General features: G+C 39.4%; 3 long non-coding RNA genes across 5 annotated transcripts; all 3 read left to right on the forward strand.

Moving 5' to 3' along the window:
- The first annotated feature begins 2,923 nt into the window (after positions 1-2,923).
- On the forward strand, positions 2,924-4,144 carry LOC131221243 (uncharacterized). Its single transcript, XR_009159128.1, has 2 exons — positions 2,924-3,185; positions 3,296-4,144. It is a non-coding gene; the product is annotated as an uncharacterized LOC131221243 (long non-coding RNA).
- Positions 4,145-4,530: 386 nt separating this feature from the next.
- On the forward strand, positions 4,531-13,744 carry LOC131221242 (uncharacterized). Its single transcript, XR_009159127.1, has 3 exons — positions 4,531-6,804; positions 7,433-7,536; positions 11,555-13,744. It is a non-coding gene; the product is annotated as an uncharacterized LOC131221242 (long non-coding RNA).
- Positions 13,745-19,846: 6,102 nt separating this feature from the next.
- On the forward strand, positions 19,847-25,064 carry LOC131221244 (uncharacterized). Of its 3 annotated transcripts, none has more exons than XR_009159131.1 (2): positions 19,847-20,412; positions 24,406-25,064. It is a non-coding gene; the product is annotated as an uncharacterized LOC131221244 (long non-coding RNA). The 3 variants fall into 3 exon arrangements; XR_009159129.1 differs by lacking the exon at positions 19,847-20,412 and adding an exon at positions 23,290-23,541 and having other exon boundaries at positions 23,744-25,064; XR_009159130.1 differs by lacking the exon at positions 19,847-20,412 and adding an exon at positions 23,290-23,541.
- The last annotated feature ends 571 nt before the right edge of the window (positions 25,065-25,635 follow it).

Genomic DNA, 25,635 nt, shown 5'->3' on the forward strand with positions numbered 1-25,635 from the left:
CACCTGTGAGAAGATTATGGTGATCCAGCCGGTCCCACGCCTCTGATTTTTTTGATTGCGATGTTTGGTTTTTTGATTGTTATTAGGCAAGTTAGATGGACAAATTTATGTGTCTATCCCACAATGTGATTGAGTGGGAGATGTTGGACGTAGGCCAGTGGGGCCCACTTGTGAGCAATCACTAGTGGGTATGTCCCATATTTTCTCCGGTCTCCTCCTTTGAATTAAATTTCAAATTCAAATATGAATTTGATTTTTAATTGAAGATACAGATTTGATCAGATTATTTGTCTTTATCCCAATCCCACCCAAACTCTCCTTCCTCTATTATAAAAAGGAATGTGCTTCTCTCGTGTAAAGTAATTGAGTCATACGATAAACCGAGAGTATACAGAGAGATATTGTGTGCACTATAGTCTGTCCATTTTAGCTTGTCCTTGGGACGATCTGATCCATAGATCGCAATCCAGGGCCACTATATACCGTAGGATCAGAGGTATGCATAGTTTCATCTGCTTCAGTAGTAGATAGGCGGGCAGTTGAAGCACCATTCTTCTGCTCTGTGAAGGTTCCAAACTTCGTGTAGACCGTCAAATCTTGAGGGCTTACCTTCCGCGCTTCCCAACAATATATTAACCAAGTGGGCTGCATGATTATAAATATGGACCACAAACAGCCATAGGCCAGCAGAAACATTCTTTTTCTGGCCCACCTGTAGATCCGACCGGCCTAATTCCGAGCTACGTAAGAGACATGGTGGGGTGGGGTCCACCTGAGAAACGCCACAAATATTACACCGTGCGGCATTGGAATTTACGGCGAGAGAATGAGAGTAGCATTGTATCCTACTCCCTAGAGGGGCTGCAGGCGAGTGGACAGAAACAACATCAGTTGAACTATTAGGAAAACTAAATGATGGTGCATTTGCATGTGTAGCGGACTCATGACTGGATGGGACTGGTTTCCAGCCACGTGGCAAAGAAATCTGGTCCCAGTTGGCGAACGGCTCAAATCTCGTACGTGCTTTTCTCTACAGCAGATGTGGGCCAGCACAATTGGGTGTCTACGGTGTTAGAATGGCTGCACTAGCATGCAAGGTCTGGAGGGATCCTTACTCTTGCTCCGGTGGTAGACTATAAGGAGTTTCAACACCGTCAAGGGTTCGAGTATCCATAGGTGGTGAAATCCCACTAAGGTGTTAGCGTGTGGGGATGTGTGTGCGTGTGTTACAAAAAAAAAACAGAAGAAGCATGCAAGGTCCGGAACAAGAACCAGGTGGGCTAAATGGGAATGTCTGTCCGCAGGACATCATCGAGGGACGAAAATACGTAGCCTGAATATAAAGGGAGCCTATTAGGTGTTACACTTACTGTGGGGCCACTTTGATGATTTGTTGTATATCCACGCCATCCATTCATTTCTCGAACCCTTTTGAGGGTATCAGCCCTAAAATTAAGCAGATCCAAATATCAGGTAGACCACATCACAGGAAACAGTGGTGATTGAGTGTCTCACCATTAAAAATTCCAAAGGGCCTATTGTAAGGTTTTTAGTAATGTTTATTTATCATCCAGCCTGTTGATAATTTCAAGAAGACCTGTATGAAGGGAGAATATAAAGATAAGCTTGATCTAAGACTTGGTAATTCATCACTGCTTCTAGTGATGTGGTCCACCTGAGATTTTGATCTTTTTAATACTTGTGATTGTGTCTTAAAATGCAATGGAAAAACAGATAGACGGTGTGGATATACAAAAATATATCAAGGTAGGCCCCACACGGTTAGAGTAACACCAACAAGCCCATACCAGGGTATAAGCTAATGCGCTCCCGAATATTACAGCGGACTCGACTCCCATAATAATTTTGCACCATTTTAAAAGTTGAGGTGGCTTTTCAAAGCTACGATGGCTTTTAATCACTTAATATTTTACTTTTAACCATCCATTAAATAGACATCAACTGCAGTGTTAGTATTTCTAAATGCATTCATTATGGGACCCACAATTGAATGGTTTGCATAGCTATACATCAGTGCCACATATGAAGACGAAGAGTCCAAAAACTGGTACAAAACTAACATCGAAATGTTTCGCGGAGAAACGGGTTCGACGCATCGCCTGTCCTGTCGCGAGTCGCAGCGACATGCACATACCCTGAAAGTTGAAAACGGAGCGGGATATGTGGGAAGCGGATAGGCTGGTTTACCACACACGGGTTATATGGCTGCTGTAGGTACGTGTCGTGCGAAGACGAGAGGCTCCTTGAGCTCCGAGTTGGACGAACGGTTCAAAGGAGATGAAAGTTGCATAGCCCTGCTTATTATACTTACACCGTTCATCTAAAGCTCCAAGTTGTACGAACGGTTCAAAGGAGATGAAAGTTGGATGGCTCCACAGTGATGTATTTATTATATTTATACTGTTCATTTATTTTTAGAGACTAGTTTAGGGTATTATCCAAAAACTAAATCATATATGAAACTTATCTAGGACACAGCACAAAATAGCAGTAGAGATAATGATTTTAGCAGAAATAATTATAATGTTTATTTTCCATCCAATCTAATAGTAAGGTTAAAAAGACACGAATTAAGAAGAAAAATAAATTTCAAATTGATCTAAAACTTCCATGACTCCCGAATAGGTTTCAATGGTAGACGTTTAATCTCTCGTTACTTTCTTTCAGTGTGGTCTACTTGATAGTTAAGTCTGTCTTATTTTTTGTTTCAGTGTGGTCCACTTGATAGTTAAGTCTGTCTTATTTTTTGTCTAGTCTTAAGATGAGCTCGCCAAATCATGGACGGTTTTGATATAACAGATGCCTCGTGATAAGACCCACATAGCTTGCTGACGTCAATACAGCAACTATATGGTGGGTGTGAGGTACATCAGCCGATCCGCTTCCGGATGGGTTTGTCATTAATTGAAAGAGGATGAGGAGTCGGGAATTTCCTCTGGTTTTTTAAACTCGATACTTCGAAATGGCTGGCCCGTCTAAACGGAATTCACCGGCGGTTGAGTTGGTGGGGCCCGGCCTTTGTTAAACAAGAGAAGAAAAGAGGAATCCCGGGCAGAGCTGCCCCTGCCCGTCCTGCCCACTGTCTATCATTTTGCTCTATAAATTCAAGTGCTGCCTTGTGAAATGCAGTTTGCCGCTTTAGCTACTCAACGCCGGGTGCGTAGGTTAGGCTCTCCGCCTCTCTCTCTCTCTCTCTCTCTCTCTCTCTCTCTCTCTCTCTCCTTTTGGAGTTTTATTGTTTTTATTATTTTAATTTATATTTCGATTGAATCAGCTTTATTTTCCGGGATCTGAAATTGACACGTCGGATGTCTCTCGCCGGAAAATATGAGACTCGACGACTGTGTGTCAGATCCCGGCGCTCGTCGCATGTCCGTGGAGTCTGATGTCTCTGGATCTCAATCTTGCTAAAGAGAAGAAAGATACCCTGCTTGCCCCTCCTCTCCCGCCATGTTATGATCTTGACCGTTCATCTACAAGTTCACACTGTAGATGGCCAACGTGGGTAAATCCTCAGCATCAGATATCTCAGTGATTTGTAACCCGCATTTTTATGCATGGACGGTTAGATCTCTCGCCAGTAAGCCCTATCGTCACGTGATGGGTACCTTTTGGACCTAGACCAACGGTCTGGATCATCTATTGGTGGGACAGTAGGGACGACAAGCGTCGAGCTAGTAGGAATGATGAGATCCCTGATGCGGCATGAATCCTGTCCCAAATCATCTGGTCATACACATGGTGTCCTAGTTCATTGATTTGGACCGTTGTTTGGTGGCCCCCACCATGGACGGCGGATGTCCCAACAGTCTCCCATTTTGGAAGATCTAACTGTTGATCAGCTGGTTAGAGAGATGCTATTAAGAAAATAATACAGCAAGGGTCTCGAATTAGGCCCGATATTAGAAAGCAAGGACCTTTCAAGATGGAAGGTTTCGAGGGCATCTTCAGTCCATGATGGGGTCCACCAGATAAAAGATCTGGACCACTAAATCATGGGAGCATCGTGGATGGACGGGGCAGAAGGACAAGACTCACCCCTTGATGCATTAGGACTCGAGCTATTCCATAATGGTACGGTAACGGCCACCGTTACCGTTACAATATGACTATAATAGACTTTTTTTTTTTCAAAAAAATCTTTTTCTAGCTACTGTTACGGGCCATTACGGGCTATTTTCTCTGAAACGGTCGTTAAGGCCGTTTTGGCGCGTTTACAACGGTTATGTTACAGTTTTAGCATAGCATGTTAGGACTTGATAGCTCAAGGGATCTTTAGAAAGCTTGGATTTGGATTTTACTTAAGGCCTGTTTGATTTTTTAATTCCTCTATAATTCACCATAGGTGGATAATAGTGATTTCCATTTGTAATTCCTGCAACTGTGATGTTGACCGGCAGGCTATTTGAACGTATTGGTCTCTAAACTTGAGATGGAAATGCACCAAAACAGTGGGGTCCACTGTGATTTATGTGACTTATCCATGCTTTCCCTCCCTCGTGCCCTTCCCTCGTGCCAGCTCATTTTAGGGCCTGAGCCAAAAAGTGAGGCAGATCCAAAGCTTGAGTGAATCACATCACAAGAAACAGTGGGAATTGCACGCCTAGTGTTGAAAACTTCTTGGGGCCCTCGGAAGCTTTGGATCAAGCTCATATTTGTGTTTTCACCTTATCCATGTCTGTGTGACTGAACAGGTTAGATGACAAATAAACATCATTGTGGACACTCAGAGAGAAACAGCTTTCAACAGTGTCGTCTTTAGAGCCACAGCTTGTGTTATTTTTGGGGCCATAACCTAAAATATGCTGGTAAAATGGTTGGATGGTGTGAATAAGTTACACGCATCACGGTGGGCCCCACAAATTTAAGTCAGACTCAACAACTTTGCTTCTGACCAGTTTTGGATGTGAAAATGCCAAGTGATTTCTGTCTCTTGCAAACACTTAGAAATGAGTATTATTACATTTTTCCATGTATTTACTGAGGAAAATTGAAAATCAAACAGGTCATTAGGAATCCAAATCACAGATTTAGAATCCTGGGGACTTTCATTTTGTCAGTTGTGTTTCGTAACCAGGATTTTAAATCTGTTGGAATTAAATAATAGTGTTCAGAAACCTGGATTTGGAGGTTTGGAGAAGGCATGTGCTGCTCCTCTTAGTTAACCAATTTTAAAAATACGACTGTTAGAGAGATCCTTGGGATTTGCAAACTAGCTATAGGGAGGAATTGAAAAGTGCATTTTATAGGATGGGGTGTGATGCGTTGTGCATGTCACCCAGACAACCTATGGACTGTTATTTTTGCTTACATCCAAGTTAGTTCAAGATCACAATCTCTGGAACGTATGATGCGCGGAAGATCCGCACCACTTGTCTACTAGGACCACACCCGTGGCTGGGGTGGACCTCTAGATCACACAGGTTGGTGAACGTAGCCACTGGTTGGAAGGCTTTTCAGGATTATGAATGGATGGTTGGATGATCCTAGCTGCCCTATGATTTGACATTCAATGGGCAAAAGTCATATTGATGGTTAGGATCATCCCTTCAGTGTGATTTTTAAGGGAGAGGCCATGCACAAAAGGGCCCAATAGATGAATGGTTCAGATCATACATGCGTGAACCACTTTGATCGAATTACCAATTGCTTGATGGTTAAACATAGGAGAGTCATTTGATACTCTTTGTAGAGTATGGCACTGGATACACAGGTACTCAGAAATTGTATGTGTGCGGATGTCGGACAACTAACCAATTGCTCTAAAATCTCGAACTGATAGAGCATGGCAAATCAATCCCTTTATCTCATATCCTAGGTCCCACATCCCATGGGTACCTCGGCCGAACCCCCCTCGTGGGCCCACTTCACATGGGTTCTGCTTCACATGAACCATCCATCTCACATGGGCCGTCCACCCCAAGTGTGCCCCTGCATCCCACAGGCCACCTCACTTGAGCCCGGTGTGAAAATGTCCCCGCATTACCCCACCTAAGCAGAACGTTGTCTCCAGTAAAATAGTTTAGGTGTTTGAGCAGCACACATAACCATGGTTGTGAAAGTTTCCACCCTTGGATGAGCTGTAGCCCAAAGTTCGCACTGTTTGAAGTCAATAACTAACTAATCTATGCATCACTCACTATTGGGTTGTCAAAAGAGCTTTAGATGCACAATACAGAAATACCAGATCTACAGATTAGAGGGAAATGATACAGTACATGTCATTATGGTAGTTACAGTTATTGGATTAAAGAGATCGAGAGGAAGTGGAGAAAAATCGATTTAGAATGTTTCCATCCATTATCTCTTTGATCCAACAGCTGCAACTGTGATGATGCTGTATCATTTTCCTGGATTAGCACATGAACACCCAATTAAAATCATGGACTGAAATCCAGTTTCACTGTACCATATTGGTCACGACTGAACATGGTCTTATTGCCCTGTATTGGGATGTTTCGGGCTGATACAGAAACATTGTTAATGGCTGTTTTTGGATGCTCGACTTGTTCAGATTTCTTCTATTAGTTCTCATGTGAATATTTTACCTTCTACTGGTTGTCATATACCACTTTTGGAGTTTTTTCTTGAGAGCTTTTGCAAATGGCTTCTTCTTTCATAGCTGCTGGTGAAGATTGCAATGAGCAAAACAAAAAGGCTGCATTTCGTAGCCTAAGACGGCAATGTTCGTCCAACGAGGCTTCTTTTGGAAGTCATGTGACCAAGTCATTTGTCTGTGCTCCCACAACCCATGCTGGATCTTTTAAATGCAGGCTGCACAGGGTAAATTCTCAAGGCCATTCATCTCAGCCAGCTCCGCAGCCTTCACACTCCTCGTCATCCATAGAGGCACAATAAAAAAAAAAAAAGTATTATAGAAAAAGGAGTCCTCTGTATTTCTACTGGGATGGAAATCTCATATAGTAGTATGTAGAGGAGACTCTGCTTCTTCCTCTACTACCTTTGTTGGTTCTTTTTCCCCACTTTTTTTTTTTTCCCCTTTTGAGTCCTGGGTTTGATTCGTCTGTACTGCAAGGTTCGAGTGGTGGTTGGTGTAATTAATTATATGGATGAATGTTGTTTTGGAAGAACTTAGCAATTGAAGAGTGGTTATAGACATGTGAAACATCTTGCTTTAATATGCAGCTGTTTCAGTGAATCATCTATAAATGAGCCCCGTGAGTCCGTGACATATTTTGGATGGATCCCATAACCAATTCATGCTATCAAAGTCAATATATAATTGTGTTTGGAATGTGTGTGGGAAACAGAAGCATGAGCAGCCTTTAATCGCCCTACTAATTGATGACTAGAACACTCATTTGGCATGATGTTTTCACTTCATTTTTATTTATGTGAGTGTGAATGTAAGCACGTACCTTACTCCATGCCATTTACTCGTCTGTTTCAGGTGAGATTGATGTGGTAATTTTGATGGCACATTTCAGTAAATGCTAATGCTGCACAAAGATCGACTCATTTTTATGGCTTGTCCCAAAATTTCGGCACTTGCATGTAAGTTCATCTCTGACTCATTTATATCTAATGGATGCAAACATTAAGATTTCAGTACTTCTGTTTGTTGAGATTATTTGCTGTTTATGTTACTATTGATACTGTTGTAGTTGAGCTATAAGAGAATTTTTCGACATTAAAGATGATTTTGTTGAGAGTCATTTGATAGCACATCATCAAAGCAATTGGTTAGATGATGATTTGTTTTCATTTAGTATGATCATGGTTCATAATATCCGTATCGTATTAGTCAATACAGCTACATCAGATCTGTGTCGGCCTGATACAATGATTGTATCACGCCAATATAGCCATAATGGCCAGAATTTTCTTTTCCTTTTTTTTTTTTTTGAAATTTTTTTTTTTTTTTTTAAATTCCAACCATGAAGGAAACTTAGAAAGACATTTTAGACTAGGCCTGCACCTATTTTGGGGATCAAAACAAAAGATTTTAGTGGGATTTGACGAGTCAAGTCGGTGGGCTATTGCAGGAAAAATTGGCAAAGGGTAAATCAATACCTTTTGTGTGTGTGTGTGTGTGTGTGTGTGTGTGTGTGTGTGTGTGTGTGTTTTCATCTTTTGTTTCTTGTATTTCAATGTAACGGAACTTGATCCATGAAATCAAGCTTATTTGTGTCTAAGTAGGGTCCATTTAATTGACATTTAGCTAGTCAGGCCGACATATGATTTTCTTATCAAAGAATGATCTGATACACTATTATATACATACAAGACAAAATGATAAATTCTTGAATTTCCTCGTTCTTCCACTTCCTTGTATTTTACACTATCTTTTTGGTTTTTTTTTTTTTTTTACTGACATAGTCCAATACAGTCTGCTAGGGGTTGACATAGATATGATATGCCTGTGTTGTGTCAGTTTTCGGCGAGTCTGATATGCCCTATGATGCCTATACTCAGTACCATGAACATAAGAAGGGGATTCTGTCCATGCTTTGGCATGTAGAGAAATTGAGTAGGAGCTAGTAGAGTGGTTGCGGAGATTATTTGTTTATTTCTCTGATGAATTTATGAAATTAGTTTTTCTTTTATTGTAGAAGATTTTCTTTTTGCTTTATTTTCAGAACAATTGATAACTAATATATTATAGTGAAAGGGTGTTCGGGTGCTTTTAAGCATGTTATATGTGAAGTTTGATAGGAAAAAAAAATCTTCTATTGGTAAAGCAGGCTGACATTAGATTGCGAGAGTTGATTATGCATTCTGGCATGCTTGGGCTCAGTTTTTCCCAACCCTCTTGACAAGTTAGGCATAATGTGGCATTGTGAATGAAGCATGTGAGCCTGATGCTTATTATGGTGTTGACCAATTGTTTCCAACAGAGGCCAAGGCGCAGAGTTATCCCTTCGAGGCATGGATCCTTTCGAGTCCATTGCAATGTGGCTCCTGAGATTTTCATTTGACTTCTTTGGTTCCAGATATCCCTTCCAGTTTCGTTACTACCCTAATCTGACAGTCAAACCTTTTTCTTGAATGTGTCTTGTTTGGTACTTTAATGGAGTGGTTTCTGATGGTGGCGCTCTTTTCTGTTGTGGAGTCATGGATGGCAGGACAGCACTCTTTTCTTGTGTTAGTTTTTGCTATTCGTCATCTATGTTTTCAGCATTATAAAATTTTAGTGACGGTGGAGAAATGCATTTCTTGATCTTACAATCTATTTTTGTCAGAGATGCAAATTATCCTTATGCGTAAGATCTGCCTCCTATGCTCTTGGAAAATTTGGTAGGATGTGATTCACTCTCCACCAACCTTGATCTTCTATGTCAGCTCATGTTATACTTTCATGCTTTTTTCCTTCTTTGTTGCTTTCAATATTAGGGTTGATAATGATTTGGATAATGACATGTTCAATCGACTCTTACACTTTAGGATGGAGTTAGGGAAATTATGATGTAAAATCTTCAAGAGATCTTCTCCTGCCCAGAAAGATGGGCATTTGATTTTCAATGTTCACTAGTTGTCTAATTCCGTAGGAAATTGTTAAATCAATGTGCTACTCTCTGTGGTAAAGTTTTATTATTTCATTTGAGAATTATTAACTTGGAGGATGAGGTAGATCAATTACAATGTGGAGAAGGGATTCAGATTGCCCACAGCCCCCAGCAGGGGATTCCTGCAGACCTAAGCTCTGTGGGCCTGCTGTGGTATGTGTTATACTTTTATCCACTCTGTCCATCAGTTTCACTAACTCATTTTAGGGCATGAGCCCAAGGATGAGGCAGATGCAAAGCTCAAGTAGACCACACTGTAGGAAACAGTGGGGATAAAGACGCCCACTATTGAAACCTTCCTCAGAGCCACCGTGATGTTTATATGCCATCCAACCCGTTCATAAGGTGACTATGACCTGGATGATGGGAAAACAAAATAATCAGCTTGATCCAAAACTTTTGTGGACTCCAATATGTTTTTAATGGTGGATCTTCAATCCCCACTGTTTTCTGTGTTGTGGTCCATTTAATCTTTATATCAGCCTCATGTTTGAACTCATGCCCTAAAATGAGCTGGTGAAACTGATGGATAGGGTGGATATAACACATACATAATGGTGGGCCCTACAGAGCTTGGGCCTGCAGGAATCCCCTGTAACCCCCCTGCAGGCAATCTGTGTCTGCGGAGAAGGCAAAGATGATCTCGTTTACCAATCAATGAAAATTCCAATTATGTAGACTGGATTTACCTCCCTAGCCACTAATGCCAGGGCCCTACAAATCACCTTTTTAAGACATCTTTAACAATTTTTTTTTTTTTTTTGACAAATATGCTCGTCTTTAATAACTGATGCTGAAATGGTACATTCTGTAAAGATTGTCCAGACACTATTAAGAGTTCATGCAGGTGTTTCCTACTCTGGTACTTGTTGCTTGTTGCTTGGAATCATTGCCTAAACAATCAACCATTGATGGTAGAAATCCTAATCATGTCTGATTTCCATGCGAACCTTTTGATTTGGATCCAAGTTCATGTTTCCTCAAGATGCCAACTTACCTTATCCTTGAACCTTCTTTTGGCAACTGAAGATGAAACCTGCACTTTATCGCATGAGCTGGTGGAGACAGTGTAGTGTGTGTGAGTGATCCAGGGTTCCATCCCTGGTAGCGTTACCTTTCAAATAATAATAATAATAATAATTCATTTAAGTATTTGGAGGTCTGTAACCCAAGATCCTGCTTTGATTTTACCTTGAGGGTTCAGTGAAACTTATTCCCATGTAGATTGATGTTTGTGGAGTTTATCTTCTGTAAGTAATTTTTTCCATGATTGTTTGTTTTACGTTAATATAAAAACTTGGAGGAGAAGATATATATGCTTATTCAACCGATGGTACATAATGTAACATATTATATAAGAATTGATTGGATGCTTAGGGCCCATTTGGATACCACCAAATATGTTACTTTTTCTACTTACAGCAGTAGATAAGTGACTTATTTCAAATAAGTAAGTTTGGTTTATGATTAGTTATAAGTAACTTTTTTACTTAAAAGTACTGAATCACTTCAGTTAATTTTTTTAGCTTTTCAACTTTTCATAAGTTTCTGAAGAGAGGAGAAGCTGATAAGTATGTTATTTACCAAACATACTTATCTTCTTAATTAGTATAAACAAGTAGCTTATCTTAAGAACTTATGATCCAAACGCCCCCTTAATGAGAAAATTACCTAAGGAAAGTAAGCAATGGCACTGGATTTTGACCTGTGCAATTTCAGCATTTTGCAGATAAAAAAATCATCATCATCTAAGCATTATTCAAATTAATTGGGGTCAGCTAGGAAAAAAAATCATTTTGAAAATACTTTTATTGTTTTCTACAATATTATCCAATAAAATAAATTGCTATAACCTAGTAGTTTTACCTATATCAGTTCAGCAATATTCTCACCTGCTGCAAAAGATGCATATTATAATAAATTTTAAAAAAAAAATCCTTTTGCAAGGTTGTTGTGCATTAAATGGGCTGCACATATTTAGGTAACTATTTTGAAATATTTTGCAGTTTTCTATAGATGCACATTAAATGGGCATAACTTCTCATGAAAAGTCAGAAAATACAATCTATAGAATGTGCATCAATTTCTCCACATCCGGATTTTAAAGTGGGCAATTATTTGATCACATCTGGATACAAATCAATATTCCAGAAGGGCAAGGATATGATATTGAAGGTGTAAGGTTTGGTCTTTAGTTTGTATAGAAAGAAAAGTCTCAGACTTAAAAGAGGATAATTTATCATTACTCACAGAAATGACTTCAAAAGTATTCATCTCAATTTCTCTTTTTGCGGGTGTTTGAATATTAAATGTAAAAGTTTTAGTGGTCCCCACATAAAAAAGGAGATGTTCTCAATGTTCAATTCTCTAAAAGTGTGTTTGGTTGCACCAAATTTCATGAAATTTTGCACCTAATGAGACTGATTAATCAATCATGAAATTTTATGATTTGGTGTAACCAAACACAGCTTAAACTTTTTGCTTGTTCCAATAAACAAAAATAGGTTCTATATTATTGTTGTTGAAATTTTATTCCAGATATCCAGCTAAGTAGAGCTAGGGGTACAACTCGGTGTGGTTGGGTCGGGTTGGGTTGAGGATAAACCCGAACCCCAATCCGACCTCAAGAGGACCTAACCTACAACTTGACCTGACCTGAATTTCAACCTGAGGTGCTGAACCCTAATCCATCTATGCCCCACCCTCACCTAACACAACCCAACCGAAATACATGTGATTATTCCCAGTCCAACCTAACCTAATCTGAATGTGCTCGACTCAAACCCAACTCAATTTTAAATTGGGTTGGAGTGTTCCAACCCTAATCAGGCTCAAGGAACCTGACGACCCAACCTGACCTCACTCAACCCAACACATTACTTGGGTTGGGTTGGTCAGTTTCGGGTGTGACCCGAACTGAATTTGCAACCGTAAGTAGAACCATGGGCACATTCAGAACACTGCATCAGTTGTGGCACATGTACTCACTGAGATCTAAACCTCAAACAATTTCCAAAATGTATTGAGCTAATTTTTGGGAGACTATATTCTTTAATCTCTTGACAATACCATTAAGGTCTTGGAACCATACAATCAGGAGTGTATTGGTACTTGGTTCATGGTGTCAGTCCAAGGCTACATTCAAATTCAATTGCCTTTTGTATCGCACCCAAATAGTAATTACCAGTTTGCTTCCACTTTAGGGAACTATTGGCTAAGACACAACTCTTTCTAATGAAATAATGCAACCTGTAGACCTTAAGTACTACTGATTCACCTAGCTGTCCAAAGCTCAACAGATAGCTTAGAAGATGGATTCATACAGCTTGGACCCTGTTTGCAATCTGTTTTCAAGAGGGAGATGAAAGAAAATAAATTGTTAAATAAGCTCCCTATTAGCTTGTTTTCCACTATGATCAAGGGCATTTTGTAGAAACTAAACAGATTACTTTTTTTGTATAAAATCTTTGGGGTGAACCCGAAGAAATCAGGATCCTCCCCCTTTCCAAAGACAACCTTAATGATTTATTTTTGTGTGCGTGTGTGTGTGTGTGTTTTCTTTGCTTTTCCAAAATTTTTCTAATTCTCTAGTCATTTAGGCAAGCTTTAAAGCATCGTGTATTGTAATAAGATAATTAAGACTGTCCTTTTTGTTATTGTACTTATATGTTCTGTTATGTTCTCTTTATTTTCTTAGGAAAAATGTGGAGTAGATGCCTATGAAGGGTTACTTGTTGAGACAATCTATCACACCCATGGTTGTGTGAGATCCTTATCGTTCATCAGGTGGGGCCCAAAGTGAACATTCCGCTGCATTGGTCGAGTATCCAACTGAAGTTTTGGATGGAGAAGCTGAGAGACCTACTGATAATGAGTCCTCCCTTGTCATCAGCATGGTAAAATGTCCAAATGCTGATATCCAATATAGGAAGAGAAATCTATGCAAAGAAATCCAGCATCAGGCATTCTTTCTTGGAATGCACTTCAACTTGAGTAGAGATTTCCTTGGCAGTTGACAGGCGTTAAAGGATATCTACAAGAATGTCTTCACATGATATTCCATTTCTTTCTTATTTTCTACTAAGCACGTTGTGACTTCACCAATTCTGTCTTTTTTTCTACTAGCATGTTGTGTTGTGATGGAACTTTCAATTTGTTTCAAATGGATTTGGTTTTTCTTTACTGAAAATTAGAAACTATATATATGGATAGAATGTGAAGGATTGCCCCACATTGAAAGATGGACACTCCAAAGCCACCAGTGGGCCACCACATGAAATTCTTGAGTGGTTGTCAATTGTTTTCTATCCTTTGGCCCACGGAGTGATTGGATATGCCTGATGTAACGTCCCAGTTTTCGAAACCCGAGCACAATGCTCTTTTGTTTCAAAAACCTGAATGTTATCTAAGGGTGCCACACACACATAGCAATTTACAGTAATCAGTGTAAGGAATTTAAAACTAAACATGGTGAACCATCATATCCACTCAACTGGGGACCTTAAGTACAAAACCATAAGTTTCAAATATTCAAAAGTGAATAACTAGGGAGAAAATAACTACAACTGTTAATTGAGCCCATAAAACTCTGCCACCTCTTGGCGGGGCTCCTCTTCATAAAAGTCTTCTCCCAATCCTATTGGGTCCACATTCTGGTCTTCCCCATAAACGCCCCCATCTAGGCCTGCATTATCTGTATGGTTATATATTCAAAGGATGAGTAGCTAATTCAGTGGGAACTCTCTTCAAGATTACTCATCATCGCATTAGTTAAGCATGGTTTAACAAGAATACATACGAGACAATCCATGATGCGATCTTATTTAAATGCAGGGATGCGTAAATGCACATCAACGGGAGATGAACATCCAGTTGGTCAAATAATGGACCTTTCAAACAGTCAGTCCATTCATGTAATAGAATGAGTCTTTCAAACAGTCAACTCATTCATATATATGAATGGGTCTTTCAAATTGTCGGCTCATTCCTAGTAAGAGGATGGACCTTTCAAACAGTCGTTCTATTAAGCAAGAGAATTGGTTTTTCAAACAGTCGACTCATTCAACTTGCAAATGAACGGGTCTTTCAAACATTCGACCCACTTAAGTAAGATAGTGAGTCTTTCAAACAGTCGGCTCACTTAAGCAAAGAATGAGCCTTTCAAACAATCAGCTCATTCATGCATGGGGATGAGCCTTTTAAGCAGTCGACTTATCGCAAATAAGAGAATGAACATTTCAAATAGTCAGTCCATCCAGGCAAGAGAATGAGTCTTTCAAACACTCATTCAATCTTGCAAAGGAGCGGGTCTTTCAAACAGTTGACTCGTTCAAGTAAAATAGTGGGCCTTTCAAACAGTCGGCTCATTCATGCATGGGGATGGGCTTTTCAAACAGTCGGCTCATCCCAAATAAGAGAATGAACCTTTCAAACAGTCGGTTCATTCAATCAATCCACAAGTATAAAAAGATATACTAGTACAACATACAGATGTTCATACAAAATAAATGTTGTGCATATAACTTAATAATCAAATTCAATAACTAACACAAGTAATCCTAAATTAGAAATACCAATTGTCAATTCAAAATAAAAGTTGAACTATTACTTAAGCTAACATAGAAGAGGAAAGCTTAAGGCGAAGAAATCATCACCTTACGAGTCGAATCATCAACTAACGTTGCTAGAGAGCATGCGCGCCTTTAGAATCGAATTCTCAATGGAAGTTGGATGCGGCCCAACTCAATATCCAGCGAGTTAACTCTGAAGGTCGAGTCGAGTCAACTCAACCGCCACATTTCTTCTCTCCTTCTCCTTCTCCTTCTTTTCTTCCTTCTTTACCTTTTCTTTTCTTCTTTCCTTCCTCTGTTGTGGAGTTCCAGTAAAGTCTGGACCTGACCTGACAATGAGGTAGAGACTCGGCTTAGATATGAACCGAGTCAACTTGGTGACTCGCCCCACTCTCTCTCTCTCTCTCTCTCTCTCTCTCTCTCTCTCTCTCTCTCTCTCTGGACTTTTGCAAGAATCTTAACTCAGTCCAGCCTCGGGCTATGACTCGAACTGAGTTGACTCAGCTGAGTACGAGAAGGGAATAGTGCACTCTCTTTCTCACTTCTTCCCGTTCTTTTTCACCTTCTCTTCTCTTCTCGTGGGTTTTCTTCTTTTGAAATGACCACGAGAATCCAGGCCCGATCGATCTTACCTTGACTCGATAGCAATTAAGACGAGTTGAGCTAGTGCGGCACTAACTCAGACTCGATCTTGATTTTCTCTCCCTTTTGTTTCCTTTCTCTGCTTTCTCTTTCTCTCCATCTTCTTCTCCCTTCCCTCTCTCTCTGAATTCCATATAACGACCAAACGAGGGCTGGACTCGGTCCCGACTTGGACCGAGACTTGAACTAAGTAGAGCTCTGCTGAACTCAGAGCTCCCTCTCTCTTTCTTTTTCCTCCGATCTTCTTTCTCCCCTTGGCATCTGCTTGCACTTCATGCGGCCGGACAGAGCCTATCCCGATTATGACTCGGGCTGCAACTCAAATGGCTCACTACGGCCCAGACTTAGAGTCGCACCTTACGCTCTCTCTTTTTCTTTCTTTTCTGGATTTTAGGGCTACCTTGGGTTGGAAAGGGAGCTTTTATAGCTACCCTAATTGGTTTCCAGAATTTTCGAGTATAACTAATCACAAGATTATTTACAACACTCGCTTTAATTGAGAGAGCTACAAATGATATCTTAAGATCTGGCTTGCATAGCCTAGATCTAATGGTATGGACGTTCTTATAATCGTATGACCTATTCAATGGTCGTGCCCGATCGATGAATAGGACCCACCCTGTGATGATGGGTTCATTGCTCAAATGCAGAAGATGATGCGGCCTTTCATGGCGATTCTTCTTGTGTGGCCTAACCCTTTGATCGGGTCCTTCTAGACGGACTAGATGAGCCCACTGACTGTTGTGGGGCCTACCATTTGTGGCCACAATTCGCACACTAATGACGGGTCCCGACATTTTCGGCGGGAAAGATTTTCTTATGGAAACTTGTCTCATTAGGTAAGGTTGGTGCTCGCCCTAAGATAGACGCTGGGATCGACAAGAAGGCTTCTAGAACGCACTACAAGAAAATTGACCTTTACCAGAAAACAGTTAGTAAAGGTGGCGTCGGTAAAGGTTTTACCGGCAGTTTTGCTGGACACCCCTAAATCGTAAGTTTTTTTATGTAAAGTGTGAGGTTATTAGTGACGATGAAGACTTGTCGCAAAATGTCTTTATTCGCAACGACTTTCACATTTAGCAACGTTTTACGATATGCAATAGCGACGTATAAACTCATCGCAAATAAGCTTTATTTAGCGACGATGTATTAAGTCGTCACAAACAATTATTATTTGCAACAAAATTGGTGACAAGTAATACTCGCTGTAAAAATCTTTATGACAAATTTGGTTTTGTTAGCGACGACGAGGACTCGTCGCAACACGTCTTTATTCACAACGAGTCTCATATTTAGCAACTTTTTACGATATGTAATGGCGATATGTAAACTCGTCGCAAATAAGCTTTATTTAGCGGCAATGTATTAAGTCGTCGCAAATAATTATTATTTGCAAAAAAATTGGCTACAAGCAACACTCGCCGCAAAAAAAAACTTTTTGTGACAAATTTAGGTTTGTTAGCGACGACGAGGACTCGTCACAATACGTTTTTATTCGCGACAAGTCTCATATTTAATGACGTTTTATGATATACAATGACGACATGTCAACTCGTCGCTAATTAACTATATTTTACGACAAGTTATTAGGTCATCGCAAATAGTTGAGTTATTGGCGACGAGTTGCCATTTTCGTCGCTAAATAGAATTTGTGACGTCGTATTTGCAACAAAATTTGCAACGTGCAACACTCATCACAAAAAGTTTTTAGCGACGAGTTTGGAGTTTTTAGTGACGAGTTGACTTGTCGCGAAAAGACTGAATTGTTGTAGTGTCTATGTGGGTCTAGACCACAACTAGTCCCCATCATTGATATGTATATTTCTCAAATTTTACTTCTTCAATTCTTCTTTTGCTTTTCAATGAATTGGTTGTGTTTTCATACATGACTATGATATATTTATAAATATCATGCATCCAATTTAAATATAGTTGCATTAGTTCAGTTAAACATTGCATAGCTTAGGACCCTATACAAAGGAAAATTATTATGTGCATCTTTTTTTTTTTAGATGTTATGATTTAAAAGTGTGTATTAAGGGCTTTTTAAACAATCCCCAAAGTTTCATTAAAAAATTCAACCATTTTCCCAATGTTTCCCCATGTTTCCCAAAAGTGCAATAAATTATGCGATACAAATGATATATCCCATGCGATAACCGATACGTATTTGTATCCCAAGGGTGCAATACATAGTGCGATACCGATATTTCGAACACTATTCGAATGCGGGAAGGAGTTATCTGATTATCGGCCCCTTGGCCAAGCCGACAATTGAGGAACACCCTAGTCAGATCGAGGTAGTCGGATCTAAAACATTAGGGGGGCAAGGTTTGAGCGGTGTGATTGTGTTTGGTTCGTTGTTTCCAGCAACTTTCCATTGCAATATGGTCTTTACGTTACCGACTGGTTTGCACGCACGGCCCACGCAACCAAACATAATGCCCTAGGACGTAGAAGAATATTCCCCTCCAATAATCATACAACACGGCTCTTTCCCATTTGAAGGGGAGACAAGCAAAGTCAATATGAATAAAACACTGCATGTTAATACGGTCACTGTCACGGACGATGGTGCGTCTGAAAAAGTAATTTTCAACAAACCCACTAATGATATGACGCAACACCTTAAACCATTGTATATATCGGCTCATGTAGATGGGTGCCCTGTGACCAAAATATTAGTAGACAACGGGGCCGCAATGAATTTATTATTGAAAAGAATGATGGCTAGGTTAGGAAAGACTTCGGCCGATCTAATCCCGTCAGAGGTAACCATCAGCAATTTTGCCGGCCATGTCATGAATACACACGATGTCTTACTGGTCGATCTGACCATGGGCACTAAGACAGTTCTGGCACCATTCTTTGTGGTGTATACCTCATAAGTTACAATGCATTGCTAGGGAGGGATTGGATTAATTCCTTCGCATGTATCCCATCCTCCCTCCACCAATTCATCATTTTCTGGAATCAAAACAAGGTCGAACTGGTTTTGGCCAATAATAAACCTTTCTTGGCCACATCGAATGCCAATGAGGCTTATTATTACGGTGAAGAAGTGGGACCCATTAGATTTACTGGGAGAAATAAACTTGGTTGTCGTATTGGGATTATTGTGAAGAAGAACCTGGATAGTATCGTGCAAGCTATTCTGGAGACGACTCAAACTGATTATACTTATGAAGATTGTTATTGCAGAGAAGTTAAGGTTTTGCTCAACTTCTCTAGGCTTGCCAAAGAAGAAATGAAGACGAAGTGTGCATAAGCGATATTGGTACCATATTGAAGCTTGGAGATGGTGATAGCAACTTGGAGCGGTTGAGCTGGAGGATTAAAGCGATGTTGAAAATTATTGATTGAGTGCCTTTAATCTATTGCAGTGTAGTTGGGTTGACCAAAGTACTTTGTTGAGTTTTCAGTCAACCGAAGGTCTAGTTGGGTTGATTGAACGGGCACATGAGTTTTGTGTAAGTGCGCGTTTTGTTTCCTAATCTTGCATGGGGATATTTAAGGGATCTTCTAATACAATTAGGGTTCAGCTTGTGGGTTAGAACGTCAAAGCATGAGAGCTATGGTTTTAAAGGGGAGAAAGCTTCGATTTTCTATCTATAAGTTGTCTATCTCTCGTAACCTTTTGAGTACAGTGGATTGATTGCTGATTTGTGCCATAGTTTTTTCCCACAAAGATTTTTCATGTAAAAATCTGTGTTTTCTATGTTTGTTTCAGTTTTTCTTTTTCTGTTGCTTGTTTGATTCATATCTAAAGTTGCTTTTGCACCTAATGTATGGCGGTTGCGTAAAATAAGTGGTATCAGATCTTGCTGTGACTCAACAAAAAAAGCTTGACTGTGGCCCACTTGTACCAACCACCAATCTCAAAGAATTATGTATTCAGTTAATTGTTCAGTTTAACTTAAAGAACTATGGAAACACCATGATAATTTTTTACTCCACTACACCAAAATCGTCAAGCTGGTACGGTTGCGAATTTGGTTCAGAAACGGCTCTAAGCCGTTCCTGATTTGAAACGGTAATCACCCGTACTGGAGTTGTTGTGTTATACGTTGTTCTTTCCACTGTTGGTGTGTCCCAATTGAGTGTTGGATCTTGTTATTTCTTATGATTTTGTTTTATTGTTTTATTTTGAAACAAATAGACGGAATTGATTCGATTAAAAACCTCTGAGTGGACCCCACAAGGCCCAGGAGGCACATTGCTCTATATCTGCCACAGACTACCGATGGGTTTTAACCCTTTCCTTACGCCAAAATCCCTAAAATCCCTCATTTCGCATCTCCATCACCGTCTCCGTCTCCGTCTCCCTCTCTCAATCTCCCTCTCTTTCGATCTTCCGATCTCAACCCTCTCTCTCGATCTCCCTCTCACTCTCCCGATCTCAACCCTCTCTTTCGATCTCCCTCTCCCGATCTCAACCCTCTCTCTCGATCTCCCTCTCCTGGTGCGCTTGGGCTCAGCTTCATTCCAGTCAAAGGACGTATGGATCTGTGGTAGTATCAGCAGGGTATGATCATTCAGTGAGGCTATGATCAGATCAGATCAGATTTCTGGGCCCCACATATCCAAACTTAAGGCGTTGGTGTTTCCTTTTTTTCCTACTCGAGATACTGATCAGATCACCACAGCTAGAGGTAAACATCTCAGTGAAAGAATCGTCACTTAATTAATTGTGTTGTTAATACAAGTTCCAAAATTTTAATGCATGCATTTATAACCTTACCATGCAGTAGCTGTCAGTTTAAGATGATTAAATATTTTGTTTTCTTTGGTTGAGAATGTTTTTGCCCAAGAATCTCCTGCACTGTTTGATAGCTTACATTGTGGCATGCGATCTGATCTTAGAAAGTAGCTTTTCTTTGTTCTAATTGGTGCCATATAGTGTTTGCATTAACTTTATCTGTCATTTTACATAACTATGTCTCTTTTAATGAATGGACTTTCTCTAATTAGATTGTAAACCAATGTGATTATATGGCTTACTGTACCGACTAAAGGCTGTATTATTGTCATTTTCTGAGTTTACGCTTCCCATCTATACCAAAATGAGCAGCTCCTGGAAGCCACAGCTAGTGCAGTCCAACTTGTCCAGGATAATTTCGAGGTATGGTACATGGACAGTGAGGCACAGCAGACCAATGGCTTGGATAACTGAACCATGAACTTCACTTGCCAAGAACTGAAAACTAGAGGGGAATGGCCATTGGATAGATCACATAGTAGTGTTCATACAGCCTTAGGTAGAGAATCCTATAATTCCTCCTCCGTAGTGTTTGTGATATTAGTATTGCTGATATTCAAATAAATAAATAAATAATTGCTGGACGCTAAGGCACGGGGGACCCACCATACACATGGTCAGCATGTTTCTGATGACCATTGATCTCATGGGCCACCATGTGGCTGGGTCAGAAGCCAAAAGGTGGGAATGGCCATTGGATAGATCACATAGTAGTGTTTGTACAGCCTAGGGTCGAGAATCCTATAATTCCTCCTTGCTAGTGTATGTAATGTAATATTACTATTGCTGATATTTGGCAAAAAAAAAAACCCACTGGTGTTGTAGGATTGGTGGCCTTCAAATTGATTGTAAGAAAACACAATTGGTGAAGAATCTACATTCAGTTGGGAGAAGTGCAGAAAAGTGATGGCTAGGATTGTCCAGTTTCTTTGGTTTCTGAACCAAGGTGTTGTAGGATCTAGTAGTTGGACTGTCCTGATTCACACCCCTGGTAATGTGCACAGTGGTAGGATCCAGTTTTCGGTTTCTCAAAAAGAATGTTATGGAATCCTATCACTCTCAATTTCTACATTTCTTTACCCATGTATGTTTTCCTGATGTGGTGATTAATCACAGGAGAAATATAAAAAGTTGCACCCAAGGTTGCTAGTAACTGTTGCTGAAACTCTTCTGCATACTGATCTCCAGATTGAATTGCCTCTTTGGCTAGTTCATATGTTCAATGTAATTTCTCTTTTTTGAATTGATTAGTAATTTTATAACAACTTCCAGAAACATGAGGGGAGGTTCCTTTGATATGAAAATTGGATAAAATCCATTGAAACGAAGAATATAGCTTTCATATAGGAAAATTTCATAGCTTTTTTCATGGGTACTAGCTTTAGTTTGCATCCGAGACATTTTGGATTCAGGTGGTCTGTCATTTTTTTTTTCTCCGTGTTCTGATTTGGTAACAATTTACATGCCACCTGGACTAAAAAAAATTTTGAAAAATATTATCTTCAAAAATCATAAATTTGGACCGATAAAAAGTAAAAATAAATGCAAATTTGGTCAGTCCCATGCTGACACAGCAGTAAGGCACTGCCCCTTTGTGGTTTTCCCTGAAAAAAAAAATATTGACTAAAATGATATCTTTTCTGTTTGATATCTCTCCTTTTATTTTTGTTTCTTTTCTGTAAATTGTGATACAGCCTTTCTGACCTTTTTTTTTTCGCCTCATTTCATTGCCACTTTGAATATTCTGAAAGATGTGGCAGGCTCTGCTAACACACACACACACACACACACACACACACACACCACACACACACACACACACACACACACACACACACATATATACATATTGTTGTTTTTCATGCAAATTCCTTTCCAGCAATGTTTCAAGCATTGCAGCATTATGGTTTAACTTGCTGTAAAAGACGTTGGCATGTGCTGCATGTTCAAAATCACATCATTTTGTGACGATAGATTTTTGTTTTTTTTTTTTGTTTTTTTTTTTAAATATTTTTTATTTCCCTTATTGTCTACATCTTATTCAATCATAATTAGTTCTAAATGATATATTTTTTTATTTTTTTTATAGTAATTTTTATTTTCCTTTTTGTCTACACCTCATTCAATCACAATTAGTTCTAAACTTTGAACTTGTCTTCGCAAGATTCTGGAACCACCTCATGGGGATTAGTTGTCATGCATGGAAATGGTGAAGGCATTTGATCTTTCTAAGACTCTTTGAAGTATTTAGAAACTCTCACTTTGCTTTTCTTTGGGCTCTTAACTCGTGGGTTTTTCTTTCCTGCTCAGGCTGCCGATCTTATCGCTTTTGTAGCATCAGGAAGCTCTTTGTATGAGGGAGGTGAATCTGGTAGCTTTATGGATTCTTTTGGAAGTCAATGTCTTTCTAACTTCAGGGCACTAGGTTTACCTAGTACAATCGTCCTGATTCGTGCGAGTACTCAATTATCTTCACTGTATATGCACAGGATATTTCATGGGATATGCTTTATATGAAAGTGAAACTAATTATTTTCATTTTATGCCTTTTGGATCTTCCTGCGGATTTGTACAAATAGGAATGACATGAAGAAGTCGTGCTCCTATCGCCTTGCTTCTGAATTTCCGGAGGATTGTAAGTTCTATCTGGTGGATACAAAGGAAGAGTTGCAAGGCAGTGTTTAACCTGGGAAGAATATTTGAAATTTCTAGGACTAAGGGATTGTCTTTATCTCTGTCTTGCAGCAACAACCCATGACCAGGAGTTATGACTTTCTTTTCATAGTTGTCATAACTCCAGTGTTTTGGCTGCTCAATACTGATGCTCTTGATGCACACTTAATGTAGGAGACCTGAAGTGTGGACATGGATCCTGGCCATTTAAGTCCACAAGAACAGGATACCATTAGTGCCATTGTCAAGGCTAGGTAGTTACTGGAAGCCATGCTATGGGATTTTTGCAGTTTGGATCTTCTGAACATTTCTGATTTTTGCAACAAGGAGATCATTGACATTAACCAAGGTACGTTAGCTACATAGACTGGTGTAAAAAAATAAATAAAATAATATAAAAACTAGGATACATGAGGGTCACCTTTTCTTTTTTTCTTTTTTCTTTTTTTTGATGAGAAAGATTTGCTCTATGGCTACGGATTTTTGGTAGCTATAAGCTCTATGGTTACAAATTTTATCCGTAGTTTTTGACCACTTTTGTGGTAGTGCAGTAAAATCTTACGATTTAGGGGCATCCCGCAAAAGTGCCGGTAAACATGTATATATTTACATATGTACTATGTCCTAGATTATATATAGTTTTGTTGGTATATAATGATTGATATTGATTTATTATTTGCAGAAACACTCGACGAATAAGGCGGAAGCACAAGCTAAAGGCAGAAGCACAACCTTGGTTGATATTTTCATACATACTAATAAATTGCAATATTAGATATAAAGATCTGGCGTACCCAATTGGTAACTGTGTTGTGTTGTAGTGGGAAAAAAAGAAGGATAAATGCATCTGTTTCCAGGAAAGAAGATATGGAAAAACCCTCTCATGTGTCTTGGTACAAGTTCATACCGTTCAACAGTGAGATTTAGGTGTGATTAATTGATTAATGAGAATTTCGAATTCAAAACTGAAGTAGACGTTATTTTACAAATTCTTAAAAACCCAATTTCCTAAAAAGGTATGGTAGCTTGTTTCTTTATCCCGTTTAGATTGATATCATCATCATAGCTCTTCTCCCAACAATTTCTTTTTGGTTCTCCTAAGGTGTGTTAGATTTGGATCTGATGTCATTTTAATAACTGGCCCTTTCTTTACATAATGTGATACCTTGATGTCTTCCATCATTTCTGATCAGACGCCTATTTGCTCTCATAGGGTCAAGATCTTTACCAATCAAAGCAAGTGAGAGAGAAGCAAATTGCTCGCATACTTGGAAAGGTATGTTTGACATGTTCTTCTCATTGAAAAATATTAAATCTTTATGAACGTTTGGTGCGTAGGGATCTTGATTCTCATGCAATGTTGGTGCACTTTCTCTTTGGCAAATAGCTGAATAATTCCATCATGAATAAAGCACAACTGCCAGAATTTTATGGTCCGATTTTATTTGATAATTGCCAATATAATGCTGTAAAATGTATTTTATATATGCAGGCACCAACAATTCAGCAGCAGCATATTTGAGGATGACTGGAAGGCCGCCAGTTCTTCCTTCGAGCAACCTTTCTTATTCAGAGAACTTTTTGTATATGCTGGACTCATTGTAAGTTTCGCTCGGATAGCTCTTCCTCTGATGATTATACTGTAAAATTCCATGTTTCTTCTACATTGGTATTTAGTAGGAAAACCATAAAGAAGAACATGTTTACTTGGTGTGCATCTGTATGTCAATAGATTGAGTTGGGAACTTGGGAGCATTTCAGTAATACATGGTTGTCAGCAACTAATTGTGGAAGTCCTAACCAGCTCCAAAGTTTGCGACCTTTTGTTGTGTGATGCTTATGTTTCTGCAGAACTTCTATTTTGTTGTTGTTAGTTCATTATTATTTTGGGACAGGATTGGGTGGGGACTGTCTTTTATTTTTCCAGCATATATGACTGAAACATGACCATGGTGGCCAAGGGTTTGTAAATGATCAGTAGCTGGTAACAGAGCTGCTTCTGGTGAAGTCATTCTGTAATGAATTTTTGGCTGGTTGGATGACTCGATCAAAGCATTAGAGAAGTTCAGATTCTTTGCATATTGCATCTACACTGTATCATTTGAATGGTAGTCCTTCAATTATAAAAAAGAAAAGGCAATAGAAAGTTATCCTACATTCTTAAAGATAGCTGCTGATCTATGAATTACTTTTTGGGTTTGATATTCGTAAGAACCTCAATTTGTTCTGAGTGTTATTCAATTGGAGTTCTTCCTACAAAATAGCTTACAACAGAGCATCTTACTGAAATGCTCTTCTTTATGCTTTCAACATGATTTATAGATCGTAATTATATGTAAAGTCTTCATGTACAAAGCTGATATGGCCCGGATTCGTATATGAAATCCTTTGAACATGCATGTGAAATTCTGGCAGGTCTCGAGTGTCAGTTGATGAATGGAGC

This window comes from Magnolia sinica, chromosome 12, assembly GCF_029962835.1.
Source record: "Magnolia sinica isolate HGM2019 chromosome 12, MsV1, whole genome shotgun sequence".
NCBI classification, from domain to species: domain Eukaryota; kingdom Viridiplantae; phylum Streptophyta; class Magnoliopsida; order Magnoliales; family Magnoliaceae; genus Magnolia; species Magnolia sinica.